Below are 26615 nucleotides of genomic sequence, written 5' to 3'. Positions count from 1 at the left end.
AGAGAAATTTGCCTCAGGGTGAATTGTATCTTGTTTCTCAACCATATATGATTTAAATGATATGTAGATGAGGCTTTAGACTTTACAGCTGATTCTATAATGAGTTAAGACTTTGGGGAAAATTAGGATGGAGTGTATGTATTTTGTGTGTGGGCAGAATACATTACAGTAAATATTTGTTTCCTTCCTCAAATTCATATCTCGAATCTGTAATTTGAAAGGTGATGGTATTAGAGTGGGAGCCTTTGATAGGTTGAGTAACTATGAAGGTGGTATCCTTACGAATGGGATTAGTGCCCTTGTAAAAGAGACCCATAGAAAGCCAGTTCATCCCTCTGCCATGTGAGGTTAGGGTGAGAAAATTCCTGTCTGTGAAGAAGCAGGCTGTCGCCAAACACTGAATCTGTTGGTGCCTTGATCTTGGACTTCGCAGCATCCACCACGTGAGACATACACTTCTTTTGTTTATAAGCTACCCAATTTATGGTATTTTGTTATAGCAGCATGAACAGACAAGAAATCATTCTCTTGGAGCTTAACCTTTAGTGGAGCAGACATCATGCGGTGATCATTATGTAAATGCGGTTTACAAGATGGTGAGCAGTGCAAAAGGAGAGTTCTCAGAGTGTGCAGCTAAGAGAAGTAGCCTAAGAATGGGTTTTGTGGTGGTCAATAAATGCATCTGTGAAGACAGGCTATTTGAAGTGGATATTTTCACAGACATTGAGACTAAAGTATTTGAAAAAGCAGACAGAGTTCCTCCTGCTTCAGAACATGCCTTCTAGTGGAATGAAGGGCCTGATGCACATATAAGCAAGTATGGCTATGAGGCATCTTGGTTGCAAGCAACCATAAAGGAAGAGACTAGGTAATGCCAGACAGTATGGTCTGGCATTTCCTGATCATGTATAATCTGCTGAGCAATGGCTCATTGATAAAGTCACATTGCAAGGGGAAACAAAAAAATACTCTGTGGATGAGGATATGTGTGGAAAAACATTCAGAGGTACTTAACATGTTTGGGGAAACAGCAAGAAGCCCAGCATGACTGAGCTAAGGGAGATCAGGACAATAGTGAGAGACTGAGTAAGAGAGAAGGCAAAGTTTTCTAAGTCATTTCAGGGCTTTGCCTTTTAATATGAGTGAAATGGAATATTTCAAGTGGGGGAAACAACCAGGATCTGACATATTTAAAAACGTTTTTCACACTGCTAGATTACAAATCTATGGGGAAAAGGTGGAAGCAGGGGATATGTAGAAGGTTGTTGAAAGAAAGAGTTGATGGCTAGACCCTGGGTGTGGCAGAACAGTTGGAGAGTAGGGATGAGAGTCTAGAGCAAACAAGCATTGCTTGCTGATAGGTGGTTGTAGAACACAAGAAAAAGCCATGAATCAAAGTTATCTGCAAGATTTTGATGCAAACAACTAGGAGAAAGATCTGATCATTTACTGGGAGGGGGAAAGCAAAGGTTTCACTGTGAACAACACTTTCAGATACAGTTTGAATCTAATACTAAATCCCTGCATTAATTTTTCTAAAGAATCAAGTCTGATTCGTAAACCATCAAGATTAGGTCAAAATTGTTAATGCAAATTTGATTGGAAGCCCCATCTGAGAGCAGAGTACCTCAAAAACTAATGGGAGAAGTACTGATTGGAGTGAAGTACTCCTTACTTGGTGCTTATGCCTATTAACTTAACTGCCATGAAACATGACAGACTGTCGCTCCCCGTCTTCGTGGAGGAGCGACACTGAACCCTGCGTTGTTCTTTCGTCTGCTCGGCCCTTCCCGGGTTTGCTGCTGGTTCTTCCCAGGTTGACTACCGTCCCTTCCACCTCCGTGGAAGGGCGGTTCCCCCTGGCCACTTTCCCCACTTCCGCGGGGGAGCGGCACACCGCCGGCCGGCTCTCTGGGGGCTGCACAGGTGTTCCTCTTAGATGTTCCCTGATGCATGTTGTCTCTCTCCTCCTTTATAGTCCTCTCCCACCAATCCCAACTCTGCTACCCACACGCCGAGTACGCTGCTCTCCTCCAATCAGGAGCAGGTCCTGCTGTTTATTGGTTGAACTGGAGGCAGCTGTGTAGAAGCTGTTTCCTCCTCTCTCAGCGCCATATTGTGGGAGAGCAGATGCATAGAATAAGTCTTAATTCCAGTAACTTAGTCTAGTCCGAGTTGCTCCCCACAACAGACCCCAGTCAGGAATAAGAGGTATATGTTTGTGGGTAGCAGGAGGTGTGGGGCCGCAGGAATTATCCTTCTTCCACTCCTAGCAGCTGCAAGACAGAGGTGGTGCTGAAATGTACTGCAGTTTTAATAGAAACACAGAAACTCAGAGACAGAACAAAAAACCAGAAGATATAGTTTTAAAAATACACACCACAACTTTTGAAGGAAGTATAATGGGGGGATTATCACAGATAACAGGACAGGATTGTTCATTTTGCTGCCCTACATAGTGTACTTTTTTTTTTTATTAGAATGTTCTTTGACTTGTGCCTCCCAAACTATTGACTAGTGAGGGCATGCAGCAACTTCCATGCCACTTGAGCCCTGGACACTGAGAGCTAGAGAACAGAGTGGAGGCCAGTCATCCTATCACTTTATGGACCATGTGGAGGAGAAACTAAAACGTGTGTTGGTAAATTGGGGACTGGTGCCACAATGGGGAGTTAGAACAGACCTTTAGTTGTTATGGTCCCTGGAGACCTCTAAGAACTCATCTAGAATTTGCTTTGAAAAAGGACATTATGTCTGTCATCACTGTAGTGAGACACATTTACCACCCAGAGAAAGGTGATCTTTCACTGATGCAGCAGGCTCACGATTCAGAGGGCAAGATCAACATCTCCTCCATGACTGCTAAGTGTGTCTGTATATCGAAATCAGCATAACTCAGAAGACCTGGGTCTGAGTCTATCAAAGGATCAAGGTATGTGTCCAGTCTTGATCGAGTTGAAGATCAAGGTCTCGTCCATGACCAAAAATCATTTCTTACCTGTCAAGAAATCCATGCTGAAGCACAAGTCCCAAAAGCATGGACTGAAGCTCTCAAATTCACCATTTAGGGACAAGTTATTTTGCTTACATTATTATGAGGGATTGGTGACATTTGTCAAGCATAACCTAGAACTGATATTTCAACCTCCTAATCAAAATTGATCTGGATTTTACTTTATAAATCTACAGAAGCAAGATAATATAAATTAATTGGAACGCATTAATATCTTATGGTCTGAAAATGTAGGTTTTGATTTAGCACATTTAAATAAAATATTTCTAACTAGAAAAAAGTTCTTTAACCTTAGATGTTTTTAAATACACACCCACACAAACACACACACATTCACATTCTCATTACTAGAGTGCTTCATAAAGTTTATGGAAAACTGGAATGGAAAGATAGGTGTATTTTGCTATAAAAATTTGAACTCTATGCATATTTTTGTAATATGTATTTCCTATTAACTGTTTGAATACCCCTCATATACATAATGTCAAAATGTCTTTGAATCAAAATGAATTCACCTTTTATTATATTTTTCCACAATGTTTTTGAGGCCCTGTTTCAATTCATATAGATATCTATTCACATTCATGTCATGTTTCAACGTTTGGAAAACATAAATAAGAAAAATATGTTATAACTGTGAGTTTTCAAACCTTATAACACTATTGGATTGTTTTCTTATAAATTTTCCATTTTTATTTCTTCTAATGTAATATTTCTTGGATGGGTTACTAAACATACCATGTATTTGATTTTTTTGTAATAGAAAACATCCCATATAAAATAGAAATGCCATGTATAAACAATACTCCTCAGCCATGTCTTGCTCTCTGGTGCCAACTATAACGAATTCTCAGTTGTTTTCATCTTAACAGTTCCTGAAATATCTGGGGCTGTTAATTTATTTGGCCATTAGCTACCTAAGTGAGAATTTGCAGTGTTTATGCAGTGCTCTCATTTTCTCTCCTTCTCATTTTCACACTATTTTAGGTCCTCAATTTGTTATCTTTCCATCTTCAAAGGAATATCTGAGCACCTTCATTTCACATTTCATTCCAAGACAGTGTCTCTGACAGCCCACTTTACAGAAGAAGCCACTAACACAATTATCGACTTGAAAGACGAATACATATTAAAAATAGCATGCCTAATTCTCCCTGTTGAAAATAAGGAAGACTTTCTGCCCCTCCTTTTATTCAGAACATTTAGTTTGGCATACTTGTAAGCATTTTTCCTGTCTGTGAAATGCATGTAGTTTCTTTTGAAGACTGGAAAGGTCTTTTGTAGCTAATGATTGTCTTTCTCCAGGACATGGCAATCATCTTCTGAAAAGTAATGATCAGTGAATGCAGTATCACTATCTAGCAACTTTTGTGAGGTTAGGAGCCTAACTTCAGCAGACCCCTTGCCATGAAGGTGGGAGACAGGATGAACTACATATGATAAATGATACTTAAAGCCTACTTGCATGAGGATTAGTTATTATTTATCTTGAAAACACGTATGCAATGGAGTACATTTGCTTGACTGTGTAAAAGGGAAGATTTCATTCTGTTTTTGCAAAAATCTCCTAACAGATTGCCCGTGATATGCATCACATTCTGGTTTAATGTTTCTTTCATAAAAGAGAGGTTTTTTTTTCCTCTACTACCTTTCTTGACAAGTTGATGGGTTGGAAGAAGATTTTGTTTTTAATTATATTCCCCAATTTTCTATTGAAGTTACCTTTCTTTTTCTTTTATTCTTTTTTTTTTTTTTTTTTTTTTTTTTGGACAGGCAGAATGGACAGTAAGAAAGAGAGACAGAGAGAAAGGTCTTCCTTTACCTTTGGTTCACCCTCCAATGGCCACTGCGGCCAGCGTACTGCGTTGATCCGAAGCCAGAAGCCAGGTGCTTCTCCTGGTCTCCCATGTGGGTGCAGGGCCCAAGCACTTGGGCCATCCTCCACTGCACTCCCTGGCCACAGCAGAGAGCTGGCCTGGAAGAGGAGCAACCGGGACAGAATCTGGAGCCCTGACCGACTGGGGCTAGAATCCGGTGTGCCCGTGCCACAGGCGGAGGATTAGCCTGTTGAGCTGTGGCGCCGGCCATCCTTTCTTTTTCTACTTAATCTCTGCCATTTATGAGTTTATCTCTTTATTGTGAAGGTTAATAACATGAATTTCTCTTGATAATCATAATGAAGTCCTCTTCACTTTGTATATTGGTTGACAGTTTTAGTCAAAAATCTATAAACAGTTCCTTCATTAGAAAAACTATAAATAATGGTCATGGCAGAGCCCAGATCACATTCTTCTGTGTGTTTAAAGAAATACTTAACTGGAATGTCAAACTGCCACCTCACTTCTCCCAATTTACTTTATTTGGAGGCTCCGTTTTTCAAATTCTTCATTCCATTACTTTTCCTGTGGAGTTTTCCCTCCGCATTTCCTTTAGAGCCTCCGTATCTTCCTGACCCAACCTGGCCAGTCCCACAGACCTACTGCATTGTCATCAAGCCCCTGCTTCAGTCCGCAATGTCTCCCTCTTTTTGTTTTCCTCTCTGCTTTGAGAAAAAAAATTTTCAGGTATTAATACAGATACATCTAAATTTTGAAGTAGGAGAGTCTTTACTTTGGAGTCTTTCAATTCCCTTAGAGAAGAGCTAGCCTACACTTGGATTAGGGAGCTGGCTGATCACCATTATGAATAGGAGTAGTGGTAGGATTGTATCTATTTTCAATATAGAAACAATCAGATAACAACATTGTTTTTCACTTCCACCCAATTATTCTGTTTTACATGATATTTATTAATCACAAGGCTTTGTAATATTTTCCAGGACAGTCTCAATCCATATCTTTACTGTCCTCTCTGTGTACTCTAGTTTGCAGTATTATCTGGTCTTCTGATTCATTTATCTCTCCCTGATCTACTTTCTGTTTTCTAGGAAAATATTTGTATATTTACCTTATCAGATTTGTTATCACCAGTCATAATGCATCCTTTTTTGCTTATATCAGTTCATTCTTCTATTCTCATTTTAATAGCTCCAAAGAAAAAAAATATAATGCGTGTATTTAATTAGTCTTCCATTTTAAACCTGAAGTATTCCTAATTTCTTCTCTATAGTTTCAACAAAAAACAAAGTTAACAGTTAAAATCATCTGTTACTTCAATAAGAAAATATTTTATACTTTAAAAACAAATAGATAACAAAAATGAAAAAAAGTTTACCACTGGAGGAAATTGTATATAATAAAAAGAGCTAAGATTTTGACAGATGACTCAATAAATTTTCAAGGACTTTACAAATGTACCCTCTTTGTACTCTTACTGCATAATAGATGTGGGTTGTTTTGTGTGTTTCACATTTATAATTATTCCCTCCCTCCTAAAATAATAGTATTTGTTTCTTAGGCTACTTTATCCCTTCTGTAAATTGAGGGAGGGCTGGTTTCATTTAATCATCCCCCCAACCTACTTAAAAAAAAAAGATTTATTTATTTATTTTATGGAGAGAGAATGAGAGAGAGAGAGAGAGAGAGAGATTCCATCTACTGGTTCACTCCTTAGATGGTCCCAAAAGGAGCCAGGAGCTTCTTCCAGGTCTTTGATGTGAGTACCAGGGGCCCAGGCACCAGGGCCATCCTTTGCTGCTTTTCCATTGCCATCGGTAGGGAGCTGGGTTGGAAGCCAAACAGCTGGGACACAAACCAGCGCCCATATGGGATGCCGTCATCAGAGGTGGCAGCTTACCCATTGTGCCACATGCCAACCCCATCTTTCCTTTTTATTACATCAATATCCATCACACATTCTTATGCTTTGATACATTTTAGCAAATTTTTGTGTTTCAGTTGGACATGCTATGACCCTTGCTTAGAGGAGTTATAGAAAAAAAAAAACTCTGATTTCTTTGATATTGTGACATATCCCACTCGCATTTCAAAGCCTTATTGACAATAAATTTAATCCTAGTTTCTTATTAAGTGAAATACTCTTCTCTACTAAAATTAACATATAAAATTTGAAAACACTAAATATTTCTCTTTTCCCTGGTCTACCTCTGAAGGTCTATGACTCTTATCGTGTTAGTAAACTAGGAAGTCTGCAGATACTGATAGTTCTGGGAAAAAAATAACTTGCTGGTTCTAGGTGCATTATCAGAGCAAGCAGGTTATGTACCACCTCAACTCCATTCAAAGAGATGTCTTTTTCTTACATTGTTTAGGAAAAGAGAGCTTAATAGCCACATCATGGCCAAGATGAAGATGTAGGCACTTTTATAAGGAGAATAAGTCCAAATTTAGAGCTATGGAGATCATATACAGTGAAGCATAAATTCTAGGAGGACATTTAGACGCTATAATTATGAAATGAGTTGGGAACTTAGGCTACACAAGAAAAGGGACATATGTTCTCAAACTCTGAAATCAGAAACAAAAATATGTGTCACAAATGTGAAATTTTGTGTGGCAGCTAAGAAGCTGAGAGTCCATGCTTGGAAGTCTTACTGTGTGATGGAATCTATTAAGTAGAAGAACCTGAGAGGATAAGTTAATTCAAATCAGAACTTTAGTGCTTCAGCTACATTGAAGTGTTGGTAAGTAGAATATAGACAACAATAACAAAGTAGGAGAAGCAGTTAAGGGATGTGTCATCTCCTAATGCATCATTAGAGTGGGATTTCAAATGAGGCACCCTGCTTCCCATAGAGGGAGGTCAATATGATACCAAGGTTTGGCACTGTTTGTGTGAATAACTGAACCGAGTTTATGGCTTGATAATTGGAATCATTTTGAAAACAACCCATACACAAATGCTCAATTAAATGTTGTTAAACTGATGCACGAACCTGACAGAACAAAATACTCTTGTTGTTGTGCATATTTGACATGATGTAAATAAACCATAGAAAAGTCAGTGGTATGCAGGACTGTGCCACTCACATCTGTGCCAGCAACCAGAGAATGCTCTTTTATGCCTTTTGGTAAGCACTCACTTTTCTTTCTTGATAAATTATATATATAGTCATGTGTTACTTAACAACCAGGATGCAATCTGAGCAGTGTGCTATTTGATGATTTTGTCATTATGTGGACATCACACACAGTATTGCACAAACCCAGATGTTACAGGTCAACTACTCAACATGACCTTTGGATGTAATCAAAAGTCAGTAAATACAAGAGAAGAGAGGCTGTTTCTGGCATAATATGGAATACTTTTTTACAGTAAACCTTTTAAAAGTTAATAGCTGTACATTCTGAAATAATGATAGGAATATGATATAGTAAATACACAAACTAGTCAGATAGTTGCTATCATTTTCAGATATTATGTACTTACATAATAATATGTAGTATACTTTTACAGGACTGGCACCCCAATAGATTCGTTACCTTAGTATCACCACAAGCATTATGTATGAGGTTACCATAGATGCAGCAACACTAGGCAATAGAATTTTTCAGTAAGATTATAGTCATAGGGGAATACGGTCATATATGCAGTCTTGGCACATTACATATAGCAATCAGTTTATCCTCATTAGTTTTATCTTTGATTTGTATTGTTGTTCCAATTCTTTTCTCATTGCTATTAGAGAACCTTGCTGTTTCTAAATTTTTGGTTAATAAATAGTAAAGTCTTTGTTTAAAGGAAATTATATTTTCCTCCAGTTATTATTGAAACCTATATGTATTATTTTGGCTGAAAACTATTTATTGGGAGGAAATTATCTAATGACAATCGAATAATAGCTTGAGAGAGAATTTTTCACTTTACTATACTAGATTAGGGCACATCTCCATCAGTGATCTTGTCGTAAGCAAAAGGCTTAGCTATCTCAGAAGCCAGGACTTATATCTGAGTTTATTGGCCTTCTCAGTTCATTTCCATAACCATAACCACTGTCCCCTTTGTTTAACCCATGGTCTTTTTGGTCTTTTCCTTTTTACAGCCCCATGAACAAGCATTGTTCAAAGGCATGTCAATAAATAGTAAGCTTCTTAATGCTCACAGGTCTGGTTTTGAAATTCTCTTCAATGGACCTACATTTTTCTTCGTCTTCAATCCACTACTTCTTTCTTTTCTCTAGTCTGCTGTATTTGATTTTTTAGTCACTAAGAAGTGAGAGCCATAACCATCCCAGTAGGAAAAATGTAGTCTAATTTGGCTTCATAAGTCAATAGACCCATACCTTAGAAAAATATTAAAATAAATATTATTGTCTTTCATCAGCTATTTTGAAGTAGTCTAGTAATCAATCCTTAGAGTCAAAATTTAGAACTTTTAGCTGAGATGGCAGAGTATACATACTTTATTTAATTTCTTGCCCACAAATCAACAGAGGTAGGAAAAAAAAGACTAAAAAATAAGAAACAATAGCCTCACTACAGTAGAATGTGAAGAATGTCTACCAGATATTGAAATTTACAGTAAATCTCTAGTAGTTGGCAAACAACTCCCAGAACCTAGTACCATATATAATTCTCTAAGAGACAATGAGAGAGGCCTGAAAAACAGTATATGTCAGCATGCCAGCAAGAAAGGAGTGTAAGGACTATATTGGCAGATCACCAGAAAGAAGACAAATCACTTGGTGTTGATGTTGGAAGGCAGAGAAGAGCTATAGGAATGTGAAAATTAGCCATGCAGCCACTGACCACAATTACCCAAGCATTTAATTCTTGAAAATCATTAAAAAAAAAAAAAAAGAAACTATAACATAGATAGCCACTGAGTTCCACCCTGACCTAAGCATGTAAGACCTTAATCATGAAGTAAGAGCCTTTTAGGACTGCGCACTTCCAAGGACCATAGGCCAAATAAAATGTAGTGATAAAAGATAGAAAAGGATATATCCAAACGGAGGCTGCCCAGGTCACATAGCACATCAACTTTTCCCCTGCATCTAAGCAGCTAAAGAGTTACTGATTTTAAACCAATCCCCAGTCTTGCAAATCAAATTCCAAATATCAAAGAGGCAGTTTATAGTGTCCAGTCACAAAATCAGGAATACTCCAGCCCCTCTTTTCATGGGAAGCATCAGATAAAGATTGAATAAATATCATGCAGATAAAAATAATAAAAAGAGAGCATTTTAAAAAAGTGAAGAGAATGAGTATAATTATTTTTTTGAGAAACAAAGAGAAAGAGAGAGAGAGAGAGAGAGAGAGAGACCGAGCTACTGGTCCCATTTGATAGTCAAACCCCAGATGTGCATGACAGCAGAGATGAGGTGAGGCTGAACCAGGAGCTGGGAAGTAAATCTGAATCTTCCATGTGGGTTGCAGGAACTGAAATACTTGAACCATGCTGCTTCCCAGGTTGTGTATTAGCAGGGAGCTGAGAGTGAGTGTGGAGCTGAGACTCAACAACAGGAACTCCAAAAAGGGATGCATGCTTCCCAAGTGATACCTTAACTGCGGGACCAAACAACTGTCCCCCAAACAACATAGTAAGCAAAGGGGAGATCTTAGAAGCAAAAATTTGGACATGTATTGCACCAGCAAGTCAAAGATGAGGATACATTTAATCAGATTAAAAATAATGCAAATTGTCAGAAATAAGAGATCAGTTTAGAGGTGAAAAATTCCCAAAGAGGTAAGAAATAGCAGAGGTTAAATAATTGACAGGAAAAGTGAAATCATTTGAAAGAAAAAGGTAAATAATTATCGTAATAAAAGTCACATTACTAACACTGAAAAACAAGCTTATTATCATGGGCATTTAGAAAATAGAAAAGAAATAAAAAGAACTTCAGACAAGTTGATAGAAATAACAGCTGGAAAGCAACTAGTCAATGTAATATAATCATTATTTGTGAAGAAGACTATAGAACAAATGGGATAAGAAAAATAAAGCTAACTTAGAAGTCATCTTAAGCAAAGGAACACAAACAGCACATAGATAGTGTAAGGTGTCCTGCACGCAACAAATCTTCCCAGGCAGACGAATCAATTAATTCACAGGCTTTTATTGGGGTTCCGCCCCCGGGCGAGGTTCCCCGGTCCCAACAGAGGGTGTCAGAGATTGGGAGAGCTCTTTTTATAGATTCAGGGCATGGGAATTAAAGGTTGAGGTGGGTCTGATCCTCATTGGTTGACCTTTAGGCACCCGCAGGGACCTTGACAAGGACTTTCTTCCCCAGAAGTAGGCCTCCCCATTCCCGGAAGTGTAGGCCTTCCTTCCATGTAGATCCCAAAGCTATCAGATAGGCGTTATATGCAAGCCAAATATCTGTTAAGATTATAAAATACCCTGGAAAATGAACTAAACTCAATGAGTAAATATACCAGATGGCATCCACACAGAATTATTTTCAGCTACAATAGAAGAAAACAACATGTTCATTCACACTTACTTTTTTTTTTAAAGTTTTATTACTTATTTTTATTTATGTAAAAGGGAAGAGCCAGCCAGAGATGATAGATAAATAGATAGATAAACACATTTCTATTCACTGGTTCATTCTTCAAATGCCTGCAATGGACAGTCCTGGGCCAGGGCAAAGCCAGGATCCTAGAACTCCATCTGGGTCCTCCAAGTTGGTGGCAGACACTCAGATATTTTAGCCATATCTGCTGTTTCCTAGTGTGCACATTAGCAGGAAACTAGATAGGAAGCAGAGTCAAGACTTGACACAGGCACTCTGAAATGGGATGTAGGCATTTGAAGTGGTGGCTTAAACTCCACCAGGATACTTGCCATCATACTTCTTTATTGTTAAATTTTTTAAAGGTTTCATTTATTTATTTGAGAGGTAGAGTTTCAGAGAGGGTATTGACAAAGAGAAATGTCTTCCATCAACTGGTTCACTCTCCAAATGGCTGCAATGGTCACAGCTGGGTCAATCCAAAGCCAGGAGCCAGGAGCTGCTTCTGGGTATCCCATGTGGGTTCAGGGGCCCAAGCGCTTGGGCCATTTTCTGTTGCTTTTCTGGGTGCATTAGCAGTGAGCTGGATTGGAGGAGGAATATCTGGGGTACAAATTGGTTACATGTGGGATGCAGGTGCCACAGGCAGAGGAGACTTAACCTACTATACCGCAACACTGGCCCCCAATACTGTGTCATCGGTGCAATGTTTATGCAAAAGTGTAAGGCCTAGTATATATTTGTTTTTAATATCAATTTTACTGACTATGTATAATAAAATGTACTCATTTAAGTGGATTTTTGAGTTTGGACAAATGTATCCATGTGTGTCCCTGCCATCTTCATCAGTATACACATTTTCCTTGACTTTTGATGGGGTTATATACTGATATACCTGTCATAAGTTGAATATGTCATATGTCAAAAAGTATCTAATACACCTAAGCTAGGAAACATCATAGCTTAGCAACATGGCACACTGTAAATATAGGTTGTTTACTTTTGTGATTGTGTATCTATCTGAGAACTATGGCTCACTGCTTCTGCACAACATTGCAAGTGAGTATCTAAGCACATGTTAATAGCCCTGGAAAGGATAAAAAAAAAAAAAAAAGTGAAGAATGGTTTCTACTGAATGTCTATTCCTTTCTCTGCATCATAAAGTCAAAAACATCTCAAGTCAAACAAACTATTTTAATTTAATGACCATCTGAAAAGAATATTTTCTTGTTCAAAAGTTTCCTGTGATTCAGACACTACCCTTGCTCCCATGCAACCACTGATTTTACAACTATAGGTTAGTTTCATATGTTATAGACTCTAAAATATTCTATTGGGTATACATATCCAAGGGAAATGAAATCAGCCCACAGAGGAGAAATCTGTACTCCTATGTTTACTGTAGCACTATGCACAACAGCCAAATAAAGGAAAATATCTGAGTATCTATCACTGACGAATGGATGGAGAAAACGTGGCAAACATGCACAGTGGCATACTACCTGATCATGAAAACAATGAAATCCTGTCATTTGCAACAACATAGGTGAAACTGGGGGTCATTATGTCAAGTGAAATGAATCAAGCACAGAAAGACAAGTATCACATTAGCTCACTAACATATGGAGTCTAAGAAATTAGGTGATCTGTCATAGAAATTAAAATATAAAGGTGTTTACCAGAGGCTGGATGTGCAGGGGAAGGGAGAGTTGGGGAAAGGTTGATTAACAAGTATTAGATTCTAGTTAGATATCGGTAAGTTCAGGTGTTCTGTTGCACAGTAGGGGGGATATAAATAATGATATAATATTTTAGATAATGTGCTGTATATTTTGAAGTAAATAGGCAGGAGTAGATATTCTGAGCGCAAGTTAAGTCAGCAGTTGGAATGCTCTTGTACCATTTAAGAGTGCTTTGTTCGAGAACTGGCTTCTCTGCTTCTGATTCAGCTTCTAGCTAAGGCACACGCTGGGAAACAGTAGCTGATGACTCAAGTTCCTGGTGTCTGACACCTATGTGGGAGACACTGAGTGAGTTTCTCACTGCTGGCTTCAGCCTGGCCCAACCCTGGCTATTGCAGACACTGGGGAGTGAACTAAAAGGTAGAAGATCTATTTGTCTTTTTCTGTCCCTCTGCCTTTCAAACATAAATAAATAAATAATTAAATATTTTAAAAACAAAATATGTAGATTCATATAGTATGTAACCTTCCATTTTTTACTTTATCTAATTCATTTTTGAGACTCCACTGTTTTATTTGTATAAAAAATTTATTTTAATTTTTGAGTTATTCTCTATTCTATGCATGTATATATGTATGTGTGTATACCATAATTGCTTATTCCTTCTGTTGATGGATATTTGAGTTGTTTGCATTATGATAAAAGCTGCTAGAAATAATTCAAATGTTTCTAATGTTTGTGTGCTCTTCTGTAAAAACTCAAGAATTTCTGAATCATATACTAAATGCAAATGTTTTACATGTAGTAAAAACATTTTACGCTCCTACCAGCAATATCTGAGTTCTAATAGAGCCGTACATCCTTCAACATTTGTCATTAACAATAAACTGAATCTTACAAGCCTGTGACAAAATCTGTATCATGTCATAAAGAATATCCTTACAGTTGTGCTATTTCATTGTTTAAAAGATTTATTTACACATTAGCAATCAGGGAAATGCAAATCAAAACCACAATGAGGTTTCACCTCACCCCGGTGAGAATGGCTCACATGCAGAAATCTACCAACAACAGATACTGGAGAGGATGTGGGGAAAAAGGGACACTAACCCACTGTTGGTGGGAATGCAAACTGGTCAAGCCACTATGGAAGTCAGTCTGGAGATTCCTCAGAAACCTGAAGATAACCATACCGTTCGACCCAGCCATCTGAATCCTTGGAATTTACCCAAAGGAATTTAAATTGGCAAACAAAAAAGCGGTCTGCACCCTAATGTTTATTGCAGCTCAATTCACAATAGCTAAGACCTGGAACCAACCTAAATGCCCATCAACGATAGACTGGATAAAGAAATTTTGGGATATGTACTCTTTAGAATACTATACCGCAGTAAGAAACAACGAAATCCAGTCATTTGCAACAAAATGGAGGAATCTGGAACACATCATGCTGAGTGAAATAAGCCAGTCCCAAAGGGACAAATACCATATGTTCTCCCTGATCGATGACAACTGACTGAACACCAAAAAGGAAACCTCCTGAAGTGAAATCGACACTATGGGAAACGGTGACTTGATCAGCATAGCCCTGACTGTTAATGAACAACTTAATACATTATCCCTCTTAGTAGTTTTTTTGTCTGTTCTATTTAATATGACTGGTTTAATTCTGTAATTATCACACAGTTATTCTTAAGTGTTAAAAATTAACTTAAATGTGATCCCTGTTAAACATAAGAGTGGGAATAAGAGAGGGAAGAGATGTATAATTTGGGACATGCTCGGGCTGACTTGCCCCAATTGGTAGAGTTGGAAACATACCAGGGGATTCCAATTCAATCCCATCAAGGTGGCATGTACCAATGCCATCTCACTAGTCCAAGTGATCAATTTCAGTTCACAATTGATCATAATGAAAGGACTAAGAGTCAAAGGGAGCACATAAACAAGTCTAGTACCTGCTAACACTAACCGATAGAATAAATAAAGGGGAGAGTGATCCAACATGGGAAGTGAGATACTCAGCAGACTCATAGAATGGCAGATGTCCTAAATAGCACTCTGGCCTCAGAATCAGCCCTAAAAGCATTCGGATCTGGCTGAAAAGCTCATGAGTGTAGTTCAGGCATGGAAAGCCAAGACACTCTGGCAAAAGATCTCTGTGAGTGAGATCCCAGTGGAAAGAACAGGTCTTCAAAGAAGGAGGTACCTTTCTCTCAAGGGAGGAGAGAACCTCCACTTTGACTATGACCTTGTCTAAACAAGATAAGAGTCGGAGAACTCAGAGGGCTTCCATAGCCTTGGAAACTCATGACTGGAGCATAGGGAGATTACTGATGCCATAGACAGGAGTGTCAATTGGTAAAGTCAACAACAGGAGTCACTGTGCACTTACTCCTCATGTAGGATCTCTGTCCTTAATGTGCTGTGCATTGAGATTTAATGCTATAACGAGTACTCAAACAACATATTTCACTTTGTGTTTCTATGGGGGTGCAAGCTGTTGAAATCTTTACTTAATGCATACTAAACTGATACTCTGTAAAAAAAAAAAAAAAAAGAAGAAATTATCAATTCCCAACTTGACTCTCACTGGGATTAAACATGACAATAGGTCTGCTCTGATTTCATCATCATTTAAAAAAAATCATCTATTATTTTTCACTTTATGTTTCTGTGTGGGAGCAAACTGTTGAAATCCTTACTTAATGTATACTAAGCTGATCTTCTGTATATTAAGATAATCGAAAATGAATCTTGATGTGAATGGAAGGGGAGAGGGAGTGGGAAAGGGGAGGGTTGTGGGTGGGAGGGACGGTATGGGGGGGAAGCCATTGTAATCCATAAATCGTACTTTGGAAATTTATATTCATTATATAAAAGTTAAAAAAAATAAAAAAATAAATAAAAAAATTAAAAAAAATATTTATTTACTTATATACTTGATGATCAGAGGAAGAGAGAGAGAAGAAGGAGCACGAGGAGTGGGGGTGGGGGGAATTTTTATCCAAAGTTTTATACCTTCTCCCAAATGCTCACAACAGCCCAGGTTTGGCCAGGCCAAAGCCGGGAGCCATGAACTCCATTCAGGGTTTTCATGCAAATGGTGGGAACTCAAGCACTTGCGTTGCCATCTACTGCATCTCAGGTGTATTACTAGGAGGCTGGATTGAGAGCAGAAGTTGGTTTGAATCCCAGGCATGCTGATGTATGATGTGGGCCTCCCAAATGGCAGCTTGACAATCCTGTCCCCAATTTGTTCTATTTTAAATCATTCAGAACAGTATATCAGATCAAGTTATACAATTATTACTAAATGTTTGCTTTGCTATTCAATTGAAAATTAAAATAGAAATAAAAATAATTCACAGTTGAAAATTTAAGAACAAATTCTAAGCTTTTCTGAGAGTAGTGAGTAAAGTGATACTATTCTGAAGCATCTATAAAAGTAATGCTTTTAAAATACGGCATTTCAAAGCTATGATCAAATATTGATAGTGCATAACTAAAAGAAGAGGTATTTGGAAATTCGTGCATATAAAATGTCTTCAAAAGTTGATAAAAATGTGTACTGTGAAAAACTGCATGAATTTAAAAACAAAATGTATTTGCATTCCATTATTCATAAAGTTTCAAAGTATTTTAATATATTAAAGAGATATTTTTAATTTGAGAAAAACAAATGACCTTCTAAAAGTCACAGGATTACCAAGTGGTGATAATTGCCTAGCTTTCTGAACTACTTAGGGAGCTATTTTGTATGAAGAATAATTGAATTAATCTGTTCACAACTAACTTTAAATATGCATTGATTAAAATATTAAACTTTTTAGAGGCCCAGTGCTGTGGCATAGTGGGCTAAGCCTCTGCCTGTGGCACCAGCATTCTACATGGATGCCAGTTCAAGTCCTGGCTGCTCCTCCTCTGATCTAGCTCAATGCTATGGCCTGGGAAAGCAGTGGAAGATGGCCCAAGTCCTCGGACCCCTGAACGCACGTGGGAGACCCAGAAGAAGATCCTGGCTCCTGGCTTCTGGCTTCTGCCTGGCCCAGCACTGGTCCTTACGACCATTTGAGGGAGTGAACCAGTGAATGGGAGATCTTTCTCTCTGTCTCCCTCTCTGCCTGTCTATAATTCTACCCCTTAAATAAAATAAACAAATGCTTAAAAAAATTCAACTTTTTAGACGTTAACATAATCAGAGTGTATTTCTGAAAAAATTAAACAAGATCAAAATATCAATATCACAATTATGTCCTGATAACTGCAGTAATTTAATTTCCAACTGAACTTCTGGGAAATAGATGCATTTATACTGTTGTATCAGACTCACACTTTCTGCTACTTTTTTTTTTACAATTTTGAATTGCTGGAACCATATACTAACATCATCATTCTACCACTCAGAGCCTTTTAAGCACCTACTTGCAAATCGTGCTATAGTTGGTACTATTCAGGATAAGTTAAAATTTAATGGACCTTGCATTTGAGGAGTATAAAGCATAAGATGGAACAATAACCTACACAGAAAGTAAGTACCAGAAATTTAAGAGGGTGACAAACTGTTCAAAGTACACTTTCCTTTTAACAAAATACACTGTAGCTTTTCAGAACACTGGACTGCAGGTCTGAAGCTTTTAAGTGAGTGAGTGTGGGAGAAGATTTAGAAAGCTTGTGGTCCTGAATGTAAGCCAAATTGTACTTGCATGGCATTTTTCCTTCCCTTATTTAACAGTGTCCCAAACCATTTCCATTAGTGGCAGGTCCAGAAAACTATTCATTAGCTATTCTAAAGACTACAGAGATTTCTTCAGACATGATTAGTAGGTAGAATATGCCCATTATGGATGCTGTGAGTGTAGACGTAACTCTGGGAGCCTCACAGCTCGAGAGCTGTGCTTGCTTCTTTCAGCTCTGCCAAATTCATCCCTCTGCATGCAATCAGCAAATTGCCATTTGTGTCTTGCTCTGTACTTTACTAAATTTGATAATAAGACTATTTCACTTCATTTGGGAATTTATCAGATTCATAAAAAATATTGTTTCCTGAATATATGTTGATATTTTTATCCATACAGTTTCATACTTGCATTATTAATAAAATTATTGAGGCAATTCCCTTGTATTTTTAAATTTAAAAATTCATTTTGAGGGACCAGATGCCCACATCTCAAACTGGAGGCCCTGGTTTCATTTCCTAGCTCCTGCTGCTGTTCTAGTTTCTGCTAATGTGCACCCTAAAAGGCAGAGTTCAGCTGGTTTCCACCACCCACGTGGGAGACATGGATTGAGTTACTGGCTCCCGGTTTTCATCATGGCTGTTGCAGGCATCTGGGAGTTGCAGCAACATATGTATATTCTGCCTATGTAGTAAATTATCGTAGTGGGAAATAAAGAGAAAACATCCATAGAGGATCCAAAGAAGTTGATGTAAAAAAAAAAAAAAGAGGTTGAGAAGCACAGATATATGAGTTCAGAGGTCAAAGCTTGGGTTTCAGATATTAGTTCTAGGCACAGAAAAGCATTTAAATTAAAAATTCTGTATTAGGTCACAATTAAAGAGCACAGTAGATTCCATCCTATGATGGATGGAATTACACGGGAAAATTTGAAAAAGTCCCACTAAATTTGATGTATCAGAGACATTTCAGACTTTGAAACTGAATTATTAGTTTTCCTTATACCATTCCTCCTTGTTCTTTTCCTGATTTTAGAGCCTCAGTATTTCACAAAAACTGTCAACCAGTGTTTGAACCAGAAGCTCTGCAATTGAGTCCTCTTTGATTCTCTCCATTTACTTCATTCTAGTATCTGCTTCAGCAGCAAGTATTCTTATTGTCAAGATGCTTGTCCCAGATATCATCACCTTTTCTTGGATTCCTTGAAAGAGTAATCTCATTTTGCCTCCTTCATTCTCATCACTTTCCAATACATTTTTCCATTAATAGAATTGTCTGATAATAATTTAATAAAAATTCACCACTCAACATTTTTCAGTGATTTTCCACTGCAATGAAAATACATCTACACTCCTGACTATCCTTTGAATTTCTTCAGAGTCTGATCCCTGATGATGTCTCAAAGCTCTTACCTTGCCAGTCTTTCTGCCTCATCCGCACACTGATGTGACACTCACAATTTTTCTGTTCATTTCATAAACTGAGTTCTGTCTTGCTTTGGCTCTTCTGCTCAGGTTGTTTTCACTGCCTTCAATATTCCATCTTTCATATGGAAACATTCATATCTGTCCTCGAGGTCCTCTCCAGAATGTCTCTCTTTCCTGGGATCTTTCCAGATTATTCGACAGAGGTCCCCATCTCCTTCCTACACTCTTCTTGTTTTCTCCACATTGATATCCAGTTTGCTCTTTCTATTGCTTACTATATTGTGCCATTTTCTTTATTGTTAACTTATTTTTTCATATATCTCCTCTACTAAATTGTGAAGTTTGTATGGCAATATTGTTTTACCAGAGCTTAGATGCAAGTATTTTCCATAATATGAAATCAATAAAGATTTATCAAAAATATTCTCTATGGACAGGGGCTGGAGGGTTCATGTAATCCTGCTTCTGGAACTGTTACAGAAAAGCATGTGGAGGTATCAGGTTTCTATGACTTCAGTGTGTTGATAAAAATTGATGAAATTCTTGAAATTCTTAAAATTTCTGAAGCCATCATGCTCTCCCCAGTGATTTTTTTTCCTGAAAAGTAGAGCCATGTAAAAGTAACTTCATTATGCAAAATTTTGCATACTATATTGATTAATTATCTTTGAATAAGTTTTTTTTTCTTTCTTTTTTTTTTAAATTTATTTGACAGGTATAATTAGACAGTGAGAGAGAGAGAGGGGGAGACAGAGAGAAAGGTCTTCCTTCTGTTGGTTCACCCCCCAAATGGCTGCGATGACCAGAGCTATGCCAATCCGAAGCCAGAAGCCAGGTGTCTCTTCCTGGTCTCCCACGTGGGTGCAGGCGCCCAAGCACTTGGGCCATCCTCCACTGACTGCCTTCCTGGCCACAGCAGAGAGCTGGACTGGAAGAGGAACAACCGGGACTAGAAGCTGGTGCCCATATGAGATGCTGGCACTACAGGTAGAGGATTAACCAAATGAGCCACGGTGCTGGCCCCCCTGAATAAGTTTTTAAAAGTTATTTTCTTACCAAGTTATGTGAATTATGGCTAAACAGATTTTTCTAAAATTTCATGTCTAAATTTGGAGTACTATGAATCAAAATATAGGTTGTATATCATACATGATTAATTAGTACCCTGGGGCAATGTGATGATATGTATTATTGTTCTTAGAATACCTGAGACCAAGGTGAGAGAAGTCCACATAGCATCTACTAAGAGGGATAGACATGCCCAATAAATATATGATAGATATATTAGAAAGATGACTTCAATATAACTGCAACATTGAGAATAATAAGAGTTGATGCTCCACACACAGATTTTAATTAGCAGTCAATCTGCTCCTCACATGAACAGGGGTAGTACCAATAGGGATATTTCTTTTTTTTTAATTGTTTTTTTTTTTTTTTTTTGGACAGGCAGAGTTAGACAGTGAGAGAGAGAGAGACAGAGAGAAAGGTCTTCTATGGCTGGTGTGCTGTGCCGATCCGAAGCCAGGAGCCAGGTGCTTCCTCCTGGTCTCCCGTGTGGGTGCAGGGCCCAAGGACTTGGGCCATCCTCCTCTGCATTCCCGGGCCACAGCAGAGAGCTGGACTGGAAGAGGAGCAACCAGGACAGAATCCAGCACCCCAACCGGGACTAGAACCCGGGGTGCAGGCGCAGCAGGCGGAGGATTAGCCAAGTGAGCCGCGGCGACGGCCCGCGATATTTCTTTAGTTATGATTACAGAGAATAATTTCAAGAGGTTACTTTATTCAAAATAAATACTAAAAAATGTCCAAGTTATTGTGGTATCTATGCTTTTTTTATTTAGTTTTTATTATTATGCTTTTGTGGTAGTTATCATTAAGTAGGAAATTTGAGGTAATTATTTTTATTCTTATGAGATGTCTTTTTAAGCTGATGAGACAATGTTTGCTTATATTTGGAGAAAATCATACAACCTTTTTTAGAATTAAAAAAAATCAATGCTGGAAATATTTTTTAAGCTTTAACATTTGTGTGCTAATTGATTAAATATGTCATTGTCTAAAGAAGTGAAGAATCTATTCTCAGAAGCACTTATTTAATAGCCCCTTATTGCTTTTATTATATATTGTACAATTGCTGTGGTTACAGTCATCTCAGTTTGACCGTTATTTTGTTTGAAAAAGATACTGTTACTTTCATATGTTACAGATAAATGTCAATAGATAAAAAATGTTGTTACTGTTACCACTTAAAAATTTAAAGGAAGTGGAATATAGGCTTTTTTTAAAAAATTGCTTGAAGATACAGAGAGAGAGAGGCAGAAACAGAAAGAGAGAGATCTTTATCTGTTGGTTCACACACCAAATGGCTATAAGCTAGGAACTTCTACATGGCTACAAGCCAGGAACTCCTACATGGGTGGCAGGACTCCAAGTACTTGGGCCATCTTCTTCTGATTTCCCAGATGTATTAGCTTGTGAGCTGAATTGGAAGTGGAACAGCCAGGACTAAAAAGGGCACTTATATGGGATCCTGGCATTGCAGCCGGTGACTTAATCTGCTGCGCCTCAACACTGGCCCCAAAAGTACTTTTTCAAAGATTAGAAATTAAAGCTGGGTTTTGCTTGAAGAAGCTTTTCTATAATATAAAAATGATCAAAATGAAACCATTAAATTCTGTGATCAATTATTTTACTTGTGATTACTGCTTCACAGAACATAGTTTTCACCATTTGTAATTCATATAAGCATTTGTAGAGATATGAGAATATAAAATTGCCCTTAGATGCATTTAACTTCACTGAACATTTCTTAAATTTGGAAACTGAGGAAATCTATGGCTTTAGGAAAATAAAGCAGGTACCTAGTCATAATCCAAATGCACTTGTAGATAGTGTAGTAAAATACGGACACTATCACAGCCATTAAAATCCACTTTGTTTTCATTAATAACTCATTTATATTTGTACACTGAGGCCTTTGTATCTTTACTAATTTCTTCCTTCATCACTGTACTCAATCTCCTTATCTTTTCAACTTTTAAAAATTACATTTAGGTATTCATCCCTCTTATCTACTCTTATTTTTGTTAATTTGTCTCTATTGGTTTCATAAATGTATACATAATATCTAAATCTTCCAAAATTGTAAAAGTACTTTTGGATTTTTGATCTTATCATTCTTTAACATTTTGTACAAAGTTTTACGCAAAATGAAGATACCACTGGGGCTATAAATGAAGATGTATAATCTTGTCATTATAGCTATTTAGATATTCTCACTTTGAGGGGTGCATTTAGTTGTTGATTTCTAACTATTGTAGTTTTTTTTTTTTTTCCTGAGTTCAAACAAGACACTCCTTTCTGTAAAACAAGTTGCTTTTTAGTAACAAATACTGGCACATTCTGCTGAAGTAACAGTTCTATAGACAATGAGGTAGAAACTATATTATCTATCTACAGAGAGAGAGGAGAGGGATTTATTATTCAGCTCACTCTATTATGGAGGATGAGAAGTCTCATGATAGACCATCTGACAGCTGGAGAATCAGGGAATATCAGTAGCATGGATCGGTCCATATTAAAAGGTATCAGAACTAGGTAAGCTGATAGCACTGCTCAGTCCAAGACTGAAGGTCTCAGAACCAAGAAAGCTGATGGAATTCTTAGTCTGGGAACAGAGGCCTGAAAGCTTGAGTGTGGGAGTGGGCATGCTGGTTAACACACAAGAGTCCAAATGCCAGAGAACCTTGGAGCTCTGACATCTAAGAATTTTGGAGCTTGTCTGCTACTTGACTTGAGTAAGAGATATTTAGATAACTGGTAAAGCGTTATTTATTCTCAGTTGTTCAATAGGTCCAGAATCTGATCTTCTCATGCTGATAGAGAAACCCTTGTGGTTTTCATTTTGATTAGGATATTGGGCTATCCCAGGTGTGCCCATGAAAGCGTTTCCAGGGGTTTGAGTGGATGGACTGAATGGAGGTGACCCATCCTTAATGCAAATGGGCTACAAGGCAGAAAAAGTGTGTGCTATTTCTCTTCCAGAGCCAAGAAATCCCTTTTCTGTTTTACCCATTATCTGAGTATTTCTTATTGTAGTCAAATTGTCGCCTTAAATTGAATCCACCCATAGGCATCTCATAATGATACGTAATCTCCAGATAAAGACAATACAAAGTCATAGTTCCATAGAGCATGATTCTGTTAACTTGCATAAAATCAAAAGTGCTTTAGAGTAGAATAATTTGGGGGCAGGGGCCTAAGACACAGATGAACCTTGAGGTTTACCACTCAGGGCTGCCTCAGGTCTCTGCCTTTTACATTGTGATGTCGGACTCCTCGGCCATCCCAGTGTGGTTCACTAGTCCCAGGTGTGTTTCACACTGTCACTGCAGATAAAGCCAGCAGTGAGCAATGACAAGTCCACATGGCAGTACTTCTGCAGTCATACAGAGTCCAAGAGCTGTGGCGGCATGACTACCTCCACCTGGATTTCAAAGATTGAAAAAGAGACCCACGGCAGGTATGGAGCCACACAGAGAATTCCCACTAGGGCAGTGTCTAGTGAGAAGAACAAAGGGGCAGGGCTGCCCCAAAAACCACAGAACTATATACTCACCATCAGCAAATTCAAGCTGTGGAGAACCAAAGGCATGGGACTCCAATGTATGAGAGTTGCAGCCAGCAAAGTCATGGGGTAGAGCTGCCCAGACCACCTGGGGCTCAAATTCTACCCCAGTATGCTGAAACATGTGGAATGAGTCAAAGATTATTCCTGAGCTTTAAGATTTAATGTTGCCAAATTGGATTTTGGACTTACTTGGGACCTGTTATTCCTTGCCTATTTCTGCCTTTTGGAATATAAATGTCCATCTTATGCCTGCTGCACCACTGTATTTTGGAAGTACATAACATTTTCACAGGCTCACGTCTGGAGGGAATTTGCCTCAGGATGACACCTGGATCATGACCCATATCTCATTTCGTAGAGACTCTAGATTTTAGACTTTTGAGTTGATACTAGGAAAAGTTAAAACATTTTAAGCTATTGGAGTTGAATGAATATGCTTTGGATATAAGAATAACATGAATTTTAAGGGGCAAGGTAAAGAGTTCTTTGATTATATTGGGCCCCTCTCCAAAATTCAGGTGTTTCCAATATGATAGTATTAAGATTAGGGCCTTTAAAAATTGATAATGTCACCTAGGCTCGTCTCTGGTGAATTGATTTGGTAATCTAATAAAAGGGCTTCCTAGAGGAGTGTGTTCTCTCCCTTCTACAAGTGAAGGCATGGTGAGAAAGCCCTCAGCAGATGCCAGTACCTTGATTGTGGACTTGTAAGGTTCCAGAACTATGACATAATAAATTCTTGTTCTTAATAAATTGTCCAGTTTGTGGGATTTTGTTATAGCAGCACAAACCTTTATAGGAATTTTTTAGTCCTCTGGTAAGGTAAAAAAAAAAGACTTTATTTTTCTTCTCTATCTTTATCATCTTCTTTTAATGTCACCAAAATGGCCCCTAGAAGAGCACCTGGCAGTGAAGGGATAAAGCAGTTTCTTTGTTTCATTTCTGTGCCCCCAAATTAGGACCCACTCCTTAAGAAAGAAGGCGCTATATAAGCTCTATAAAATCAGAAACTCAGGAAATTTTTACTCAAATGTGCTGAGATATTTGATAGACAGATAATGATCAATGCTGCTCCTGATATAAGGTTACTTATGATAAGCATACAATTTATGCATACTTAACTTAGAACGCCAGAATGTTGCTACTCTCTGGAGTACAAAATGGAGTATAAAATGTTTCTTTATTTAAATACTCCCAACTATGTATGTTAACATGCCAACTTCATTAATGATATAATGTAAAAATTCTGGTTGAAACATTGAGGGACTGTTGCAGGGAAGGACTTGGCAATACATGTGGGATATTGCCAATCTTTTTCTGCTTTGCGTGAGCTGCTTAATTGCTAATATGCTTAAAGTCATTAGGCAAGCTTGATATTTTATGAGATCTCTGATAATGATTAAACCATCAAATCACTCATATTACCTCAGCTGACATGAAGAACTAGGTTGTCTTTCGAATTCATGATACATAATTGGTAAGACAGTTTTTGGCAAGAAAAAGGGAAGTGAGAAAATATGGTGAGAATATGATGCTTGGATAACTGCCTACTCATTCCTAATATGAATTGGAGACAAAAATTGAGGCAAATTACAAGGAAAACCTCTCTAATGAAATTAGGAGGAAATTGATTTAGATCTGAAGGAATTGACCAGGTGGATTGACCAGGTGTGGCATATTGTGAAAAGAGCAAAATTTTCTGTACTTTGGCTCCTGCTCATAACACTGTCGAAAATAAGACCCTTTAAAGAGCAAGAGATAACAACAGGAAAAACATTAAGGGTGACTTTTCCAGATACTGGAAAGTTCCATTTTGCCTATATGCTTCAGAGGTGAATTCATTTGCATAGTGACACAGGTCAGATCATTGTTTACCTGAAAGACCATGCAGACATCTGAAGGCTAAGGTCATGGGACTAGAAATACCATTAGCACTCTGTTGAAGAATTCAGACGTTTTGTAGTGGAACAATAGATGAAGTTTGGTGAATTATTACTAATATGGATTCGTAGAATTAAGAAGCAGAATATGCCCTGGGTTGAATACGTCAACACACAATTCATGTCCATCTGGAGTCTGTGAATATGATTTTATTTGGAAATAGAGCTTTTACAGATATAATTGAGTTACGATTGGATTAGGGTGGGTTGTAATCCCTTGAATACTATTCTTATATGGGAAGGGAGATTCAATCACAGGGAGATTCAATCACCATTTTTATCTGGGAAGGGAGATTCAATCATAGATACAAAGAATAGTTCTCTCTGGAAACAGAGATTAGAGTGATGTACCTACAAAACCGTGAATACCCAAGCACTGCCAGCAAACACCAGAAACTAAGAAAAAGAAAGAAAGGATTTTTCTCCTTGAGCCTCCAGTGAGAACATGGCTTTGCCAGTATTTTGATTTCAGACTTAGCCTCTAAAACTGTGAAGGAATAAGTATCTATTGTAAGTGATGTTGGTTTGGGAAATTTTCTATATAACTCCAAGAAATGAATACAGAAGTTATATTGCTAATTTTAAATTCTACTAAATAAAAGGGATATTTTGCACTGAATATTAGTTGCAAACTTCTAGGAGCAGATACTTCTGGATGTTATTACAGTTAATTTGCTTCTATGGTTTATAGTGTAAGTGTGACAGAACTAAGAAACAGAACATTTCTACCTGCTTCATCACTCAAAAATTGAATGCTGCTTCCAAAGATGGTGGAATCATCCAAGTATAAATGATTTTAACCAGCTTTAGCAAGGTCAGAAAGACAACCACTGATACAGATGATGCTAGACACATGTTCTGGGATGCTTTATGCTTATGAA

The sequence above is a fragment of the Oryctolagus cuniculus genome, chromosome 3 (assembly GCF_051225735.1).
Source record: "Oryctolagus cuniculus isolate XC-2025 breed Fujian yellow rabbit chromosome 3, ASM5122573v1, whole genome shotgun sequence".
NCBI lineage: Eukaryota > Metazoa > Chordata > Mammalia > Lagomorpha > Leporidae > Oryctolagus > Oryctolagus cuniculus.
Note: the sequence above shows the minus strand (reverse complement) of the source record.